Source organism: Homalodisca vitripennis, chromosome 5, assembly GCF_021130785.1.
Source record: "Homalodisca vitripennis isolate AUS2020 chromosome 5, UT_GWSS_2.1, whole genome shotgun sequence".
In the NCBI taxonomy this organism is placed as follows: Eukaryota; Metazoa; Arthropoda; class Insecta; order Hemiptera; family Cicadellidae; genus Homalodisca; species Homalodisca vitripennis.
Window position 1 is genome coordinate 24,172,217 of NC_060211.1, and position 8,907 is coordinate 24,181,123.

General features: G+C 31.7%; 1 protein-coding gene across 3 annotated transcripts in view; it reads right to left on the reverse strand.

Moving 5' to 3' along the window:
* The window catches only part of LOC124361861, a 48,906-nt gene extending 45,601 nt beyond the window's left edge, over positions 1–3,305 (reverse strand). For all 3 annotated transcript variants that reach the window (XM_046815902.1, XM_046815901.1, XM_046815900.1), the window contains exon 1: positions 3,178–3,305. The gene's annotated coding sequence lies outside the window, so the exon portion shown is untranslated. The remainder of the gene's footprint in view (positions 1–3,177) is intronic.
* Positions 3,306–8,907: the final 5,602 nt, after the last annotated feature.

Genomic DNA, 8,907 nt, shown 5'->3' on the forward strand with positions numbered 1-8,907 from the left:
AAAATCGTCCTCTTTCTAGAAGGTTTTCAGTGCGGTGGATGAATGCATTATCAAGAAGTAACATCACCTTGCTGCCTTCTCCTCCTAATGCCTTTCGATGTACTTTAATTTCAGGTATGAATACTTCATCTAACCAATATGTAAATAAAGCAGAAGTCATCCATGACTTTTTCAGTTTTTGAAGATCGTGAAAAGTTTTTTTTTTAAGATTTTCTAATGCCCTGGGATTTTTTGATATTTTTTATCATGAGTAGCAGTAATCTGTGATTTCCTGTTGAGTTAGCACAATTACGGTTTTAGTCACACAATCTTTGCTGTGACCAGAAGCATTTGATTCTCTTTTGGAAGCCAATATGGTTTTTGGCAAGGCTTTTCAATTTAGGCGTTTCATCTGTGTTGCATAAAAACTCAGGGTCATAAGAAGCTGATTCAATTTCAAAAGTTTCAATTAAGTTTTCAGCAGATTTAGGGCCTGCTGAAAATTTCTCTCCACTTAAATCCAACTCCCTGATCCTGTGTCTGGCTTTAAAATTTTGTAGCTACCTACCCATTACTTGCTGCAAATGAACCCACAGTGTTCTTTTTCTCTGCAAAAAGCATGGCTTTTTCACAAATAATCGGGCCTGAAAGAGGTTCCCCAATGTTGGCTAATGCATGAACCATTTAAACACAGCTTTTTCCACTTATTTATTCTCTGCTGTTTTGATAGACTTCCTCGATGAACTTCCATCTTCATTCTCGAGGACAGATTCAAAGTTTAAATGGAGGATTGATTTGTTTAAATGTCCAATATTATTGTTGTTGGGTCATTCCGTATGAAATCAATACATTACAATAAAAAAAATTACTTGATCTCCTCAGAATTTCATGAAATTTGGTAGGAAGATAGTCGTAACATAGATTAGGGGAATTGCCAACCCCCCCCCCCCGCACCACAAATATTTCAAATGGTTTCAAAGTTATGGCTATGTAAAGTTTTTCAAAATCTACCAAAAAACCAAAACCAACATATTTTGAAATCACCATAGCTTATCTCCTAATCAAGCTAGAGAGGTGGGAGTGGGGTTATTTTACTCAGTTATAAATGTTCTTTCTTATTATGTGCAGTAAAACGTACTTTGTCACAACTTTATTTTTGAAAATTCAAATTCAAAATAGTATCATAAAAATGACACACTGCCTCTACACCAATATCTTGTTTATAATAGCATAAGTCCTACTTCAGTTGCTTATAATTAATAGGCCTATTAGTTTTTCTCATTTTTACATTGATTAGCACATCCATCTGAGTAATCACAAATTTTTTTTGACACAGACTTGAAGAATCATCTAGATCAGTCTCCTGAGTATTATTTACGAGTGTCTCCTTACATTGTCAAACAAAGTGTATTATAAAATCAAAACAATTTTCAACTAAAAAACATTATTTTGTAAATAACTAAACTGCTGTCTGAGGGGCAAACCTCTTTTAAGTATTCAAAATATAATTACGTTAATCATCATCATTGAAATTAAGTTAAGTAAGGACACAAAGTATGACATTTTTACAAAAACTTGTAAACACCCTTTCTTACATTATTATCTAACTATGAACCCATTAACCTCCTATTTTGAAAATCGCTTAACAAAAATATAAACTATTTAGAGAAAATATTTGTAAATTGTCAAAAATGCACATTTGAGAAAATTAAAATTTTGAATTTGATTACAAAAATTTTGTTGTGCATGACAAAGTTATGTTGTGTTGTACATCAAAAGTAGGGGCATATAAACCTGAATAAAATGACACCACTCCCATCTCTCTAGCTCAATTAGGAGTACAGTTATGGTGAATTCAAAATATGTTTTCGGTGGAATTTGAGAAACTTTATATAGCCATAACTTTGAAACCGTTGGAAATATTTGGGGGAAAATTGGTAACTTTCCTAATATATATGAGGGCTACCTTCATACCAAATTTCATCAAATCCTGGTCATATTTATATCCTGTGTTAATGTGATATGGAATGACCCTGTTCCCACTTTGTACTCCTCGGCTAAATGTTTACCCAAGACACCTTTGTCCAACTGTTCGATAATTTTAATTTTATTGGCCAACAATAATACTACATGTTTCCTCTTAAAACACATCGTAGAACTGCACACGATTATCAATACACTACGGAACATATATTATTAATTTTGAATCAATATATTAATTCACCCTACAGCTGGTTGAAGAAGCACTGGCTGACTGTAGTGAGTGACAGTAGCAGAGTGGAGAGGCAGAGCGAGTCATTCCTCCCCATCCCCCCCCCCGTACCATCTGCTATCACTATACACTAAGTTGGCATTTAGAAAGATCAACTACTGCATGCGACTCTTACATATTCATTACTCAAAGAACAATGTGACAATGTACCTTTAAAAACATGATTTAAAATATTTTTCAATCTCATTCGGATAATTGGGGTTCTACTGTTATGTAATTTGGTTTATATAGTTATATCGAGGATCGTTATTCATGAATACTAATTTGAATGTTGGCCACTGATTAGGATACACTGCAACCTTAATATGCCTAAAAGTTTTTGAAAACATATGGAAATCAAACATTTACAAAAAGGGATTATTGTACCTCACTACAGGAGGTGAGTCAAATTTACGTTGTATATAACTATTAAGCATACGAACACAATTGCAACATTTCAAAAACTGGATTGTGGGGAACAGACTAACTCCCAGAGCTGCAGGGCCATACATAAGCCTTATCTGAGGTTTCACCACCCTACACAAGTGGGATTTTCACCCTTGAAGGGTACGTTTTTTTATAGTTTTGAAAGCCTTTCCTGACTTTTATGTAATAAATATTGCTATCCTAGTCACTCTACAAAAAATATTTTAGTACTTTCTATAAAAAAATCCACAAAAAATGGGAAGTGGTTCTCATAAACTGGTATCAACATTTAACATACTACAAAATCACTAGCTTCTAAGTGGATAAAAAGCTGTATTAAGTCTAATGTTCTTAAAAAAAAAAAAAAACTGTACAATATTAATGTTTTGTATCATAAATTGACTTTATCGTGAGTTCAGGGTTAGCCTATAGAGACAAGAGCTGAATAATACTTCTGTATTAGAAAAATATACTGGAGAGCAAGAAATTAAAAAATGTAGAAAACACTTCAACGTACTTACGTTAGTTTATAATTAAATTGTACTTCTATTTTTCTTCAAGAAACCCTTAATCAAATGCCAACCAAATAAATCCAACGAGTACCTAACCTAACTACAGCTGAATGAAATGAAAGAACAAACTGGGACATTGTGATTCAAGTCCACAGATTGCGAAATATGAAGCAAAGGCCAAGGAATAAATTAATGTCAATTGCAAACCAATATAAATATATAACAAGTATGGCTAAAAATCACTTAGTTCCTACTTATCTCGCGTCATGAATCTAAATATTCTCTCTGCAATACATTTATATATCTACCAAATCCTACTATATGAAAAGGAAAATATAGACAGTTTCCCCACTTGACAAGAAACACATTAGTACAATATTATGGGTAAAAATTAAATTTTTGTTCATTATAGATTATATGTTATAATTAAGTATTTTAATTTCAATTGTACTAGATTATTATATGAGGCCTACATTTGAAATCTACAGACTGGTGTTAGTTGGTTTACATTCATAACAGCCAGCCAAACATGTCATATATTTGCTAAACTTGTGATAATACGCAATATAAAGATACCACTTTACAGTTTGTTACATATCTTGTCCATATGGCGGTAATAATTATTGATGGGCACCACAGTCACACTGAAGAAGTCCGGGTATACGTTGTGACAAGTTGTTGTAGTTGTTGGTGGGACACAACAGGGACAACAGATTTCGCTATTATTAAGCAGTCCCAAGATTTTCCACTCTCCTCATCAATCACACATACACAAGTTACAGATAAACACAGTTAAGAAGACGCTGTCACCAATCGTCGCTGATTTGGGGGAGGGAACAATTCAAGATTCCAGATTTTTGAAGTGAAAACTTCTTTAGGCGCTCGTTGAGCGTTTTGGTAGAGGGTAAAAAATCCTCGGATTTTCGCGTCACCGACATGCTAATGATACTAACCTTGCATGAAAAAGTCAGTCTCGCTGTGTTTTTGATTAACCGTAGACTTGGCCGCGGACTACTAACCTGCATGAAAAAGTCAGTCTCGCTGTGTTAAAACTGTCCCGGCGGAGTATGAAAACAGACTGCGAAAATCAGTGGACCTTTACCGGCTTCCTCTCGCGATTTAAAAGTGAAGCCAATGTCGTACAATTCTGTAAGATGCGTCAAATTAAAGCTTTTAATATTGGCAATCTATTGGTTACATTTTTAAATATTAAAAAAAATTCGAAATAATTTTTGATTATTGTTTACATTTTACATAGCGTTTTACAATGACAAGAAAAAAGGTAGTAACGAGGATTTTTGAAAGTGAAAACTTCTTTAGGCGCGTTGAGCGTTTTGGTAGAGGGTAAAATCCTCAGTTCGCGTCACCGACATGCTAATGATACTAACCTGCATGAAAAAGTCAGTCTCGCTGTGTTTTTTAACCGTAGACTTAGCCGCGGACTACTAACCTGCATGAAAAAGTCAGTCTCGCTGGTGTTAAAAAAAAAAAAAAAAAACTGTCCCGGCGGAGTATGAAAACAGACTGCGAAAATCAGTGACCTTTACGGCTTCCTCTCGCGATTTTAAAAGTGAAGCCAATGTCGTACAATTCTGTAAGATGCGTCAAATTAAAGCTCTTAATATTGGCAATCTATTGGTTACATTTTAAATATTAAAAAAATTTCGAAATAATTTTGATTATTGTTTACATTTTACATAGCGTTTACAATGACAAGAAAAAAGTAGTAAGCGAGGATTTTTTTTTATTTTTTGGTCAGGCCAAAATTTGTCAGCGAGAAAGTTGTGTGAAAATAGATGAATATTTTTTTTGTAATTTATCATTTTTTTTATTGGAAGTTTAGTTTAGCCTGTAGTAGCGTATGAAGTGATGAGTGAACGTTTATATTCTGCCGGAACTGTAGTTGGCGCATTGGCTCACTGATACCGTATTAACTCAATAAATTAGTTTATTGTGCAAATAAAAATACCTTTACGAAAGAACCAAGTTAATTTAACTAATTTAATTAGTTTTAAAAATATTGTGGGTTTAATTGTTATTGCAATTATATACTTTATCCGTAGCAATAACTGTATTATTTACAACGGTGTTTCAACTCACTGTTGTTCACTCGGTGTTTTACTCACTTGTATTCTATGTTTAACTAACTATTAATATTGAGCAATTACAACATATGAAGAGCACAAAGCAAAAAGGATGATAGTCACATTATGACGATTTTTCAGAGCAGAGGAATTTTGACTTTTACTTTCAACCTCACTACCTTATATATTGAAAAATGTTTTAAATTACTCATTTTTGTTTGAAGGGCATTTAATTTCTTGTTGAATTTTTTATGAATTAAAATTCTATATTCATTAGAAACAAATATACAGAGCTAAAAAAAAGAAGGAAATTACAATAAAAACACAGCAAAAAGATGAATGTCCTTTACTCAGCCACTTAACTAATACGTAAATCTGGTTTCTTTCTAATTTAGAACAAATGTCCCACAGTACTTAATGTTCTTGTGGAAGTCTACCATAGAATTCCCTTGCTTTGGGTCCACAAAACTGTTTTAAAAAATGTTTAAAATGTTTTAAATTTTGAAGTTCATCACTATCACTCGTTATGACACAAATATATAATACAATATGTAAAAGAAAAACACTAATATAAACTGTATTCATTTAACGAACACACAAGAGGGCAAAGTGAGGTATGTTTGCAGGCACAACAGTCACATGTGTAAACAACATAAATATATTGCATTGTTGACTATCATCTTTCTTGTATCAAAGGCAAGTGACTACCACCCTTTTTGTAAAGTACTACAAATCTAAAAGTGTCTATATCTTGTGGACTATCAGTCTTCTTGTTAAAAACACAACACCTACAACTTCTGCTCAACATAAACTCAGTGTTACCAATGAAAACGAAAAATTGAAAAAAATGGACTATCATCTTTTTTGCTTTGGACTCTTCATATTTTTTATACAGATAAATGAATAATGAAAACAACGAATATATTTTTAAAACATTTTTAATATTTGTACGAATATTTTGTTTGTATTTAAAATTTAGCATTATTCATTTTAATTATGTTTTTAATATTTAACCTCTTCATCATGAAATGAGTATTATTAGGGTATAAGATTTATCTTACTAGCGTGGTAAAATAGATTTCTAGTTATTTGATAATATTTTTTCGTGGATTTTAAAATTGGAAAATTAAAACGCGTCACATTTACAATTACAGATGTACTGCTACTATAACGTATTGTTAATTACTCTCAACTTAATAGTTCCGTTTTCACTTCTATCGGCAGTCCCACGACTGCTACTGTTTTTTTTTATTTTTGGTCAGACAAAATTTGTCAGCGAGAAAGTTGTGTGAAAATAGATGAATATTTTTTTTTGTAATTTATCATTTTTTTATTGGAAGTTTAGTTTAGCCTGTAGTAGCGTATGAATGATGAGTGAACGTTTCTGCCGGAACTGTAGTTGGCGCATTGGCTCACTGATACCGTATTAACTCAATAAATTAGTTTATTGTGCAATAAAAATACCTTTACGAAAGAACCAAGTTAATTTAACTAATTTATTAGTTTTTAAAAATTATTGTGGGTTTAATTGTTATTGCAATTATATACTTTTAAATTTTTAAATAATTATCCGTAGCAATCAACTGTATTATTTACAACGGTGTTCAACTCACTGTTGTTCACCTCGGTGTTTACTCACTGTATTCTATGTTTAACTAACTATTAATATTGAGCAATTACAACATTTTTTTATACAGATAAATGAATAATGAAAACAACAAATACATTTTTGAACATTTTTAATATTTGTACGAATATTTGTATTTAAAATTTAGCATTATTCATTTTAATTATGTTTTTAATATTTAACCTCTTCATCATGAAAATGAGTATTATTACGGTATAAGATTTATTCTTACTAGCGTGGTAAAATAGATTTCTAGTTATTTGATAATATTTTTTCGTGGATTTTAAAATTAGAAAATTAAAAATGCGTCACATTTTACAATTACAGATGTAACTGCTACTATAACGTATTGTTAATTACTCTCAACTTAATAGTTCCGTTTCACTTCTATCGGCAGTCCCACGACTGCTACTGTTTTTTATTGTTGTAGACTGTACAGCATAACAATGGTCAAAGATCACTAAGGCTAGAATATTTTCCAGTTAAAGTTAGATTTAACTAAGTCAAAATACTCACAGACCTCATATAAACAGTTTTCGACTAGGAAGCTCTTAACTCCTAATTTAAATTTATTGTACGGCAGTTTCTTGATATTATTTGGTAAAACATTGTACATTTTTATACCCATATATTCAAAAATATTTTGTGTACTAGTAATAGAGTGCGAATAGAGTGCGAAACAAATCATCCCATATAAATAAAAATAATAATTAAAAACATATTTTACTACATTCTAGCGTATTTTTTAAGCGAGTTTGGTGTGATTTTGGAGACTTCGCATGTGTTATATCTAACACATAAATGCCAAAAAGCGCTAAAATAGCTAAACAAATGATTCTCTAGTTTTTGGTCTGGTAAATGGGTAGAGTAATTACTGGTACATACTTTGTTTTTGCTACCTCGAACATAGATACCAAACAAGAAAAGGTAAGAAACAATTGTGATACGTTTGTAAATTATTTTTAACAGGTGCCGCTAACTCACATGGCTAGACGAACATGAGATGCTAATGCAGTAATTGGTAAGTAGCGTGAAAATCATTTTGTACAAAAGTAATAGGTACTACGAATTTGTGCACACTAACGAACCTCTAATTTAGTTTTGACGTTCGTATGATTTTATAGTCCTTCTATTTGTTTTATCGCACACATGAAATGCTAAACAAGCGATAACATAGGTAAACAAACAATTCCTCTAGTTTTGGCCAAATAAATGAATTGTTCCAGCAAATTTAATGCAACGCACTCTGTTTTTGTTAAATTATGAACAGGCTTCTTAGTTTTTTTAACTTGTTAAAATCTAGTAGCTACATAGCCATTAATGTTTTATGCTAATAATGTATGACAATATACAATAATCGAACGATTGGAGCAAACTGTTTACAAACCAAATTTGGTATAATTATTACTAGTTTTTTGTAGTATTAATTTGGTATTAAAATATATGAAATTGTAGCCACGTGTGAGGTGTCTGTAAGTGGGGTCCCCAGTTTTCAGTTTCCAGCGAACTAGAGTGAATACTACAACGCGAGAGTGCCTTTTTACTCATTTTCAAGCCTTAGCGTTCAGCTATGCAGGTTTCTATGAACATTGTATATCATGTCTATAAAATATTGGAACTCCCTAGGATTTTTATCGGTGACCTCTAAGTTAGGAAGCTCAGACTATATCATTTAGTTTACCGAGAAGGAGAGTGTATTGAAATCAGATCTTTGTAACGACTTTAAAACTGACTTTCCACTCTATTTTGTTCTGTAATTTTTACACTATGAGTTGTACTTATCTGTGATAATGTTAGTTATATTTTTAGCTTTGACTTTTATATTTTAGCGTATATACAGTCAAAGGTTGTATAATATACAATATTTCATTCTTTTTTTGTTATGTCATCTATGTTATTTTTATAGATTTGGATTATTTTTCATTTATACCATATGACTTTAATTGTACAGTCAAATCACAGGTTATGGTTCTACTTTTGTTTACCTTGGCCAAAGATACCTTAATGTAAAGAATTAAAAAAAATGCC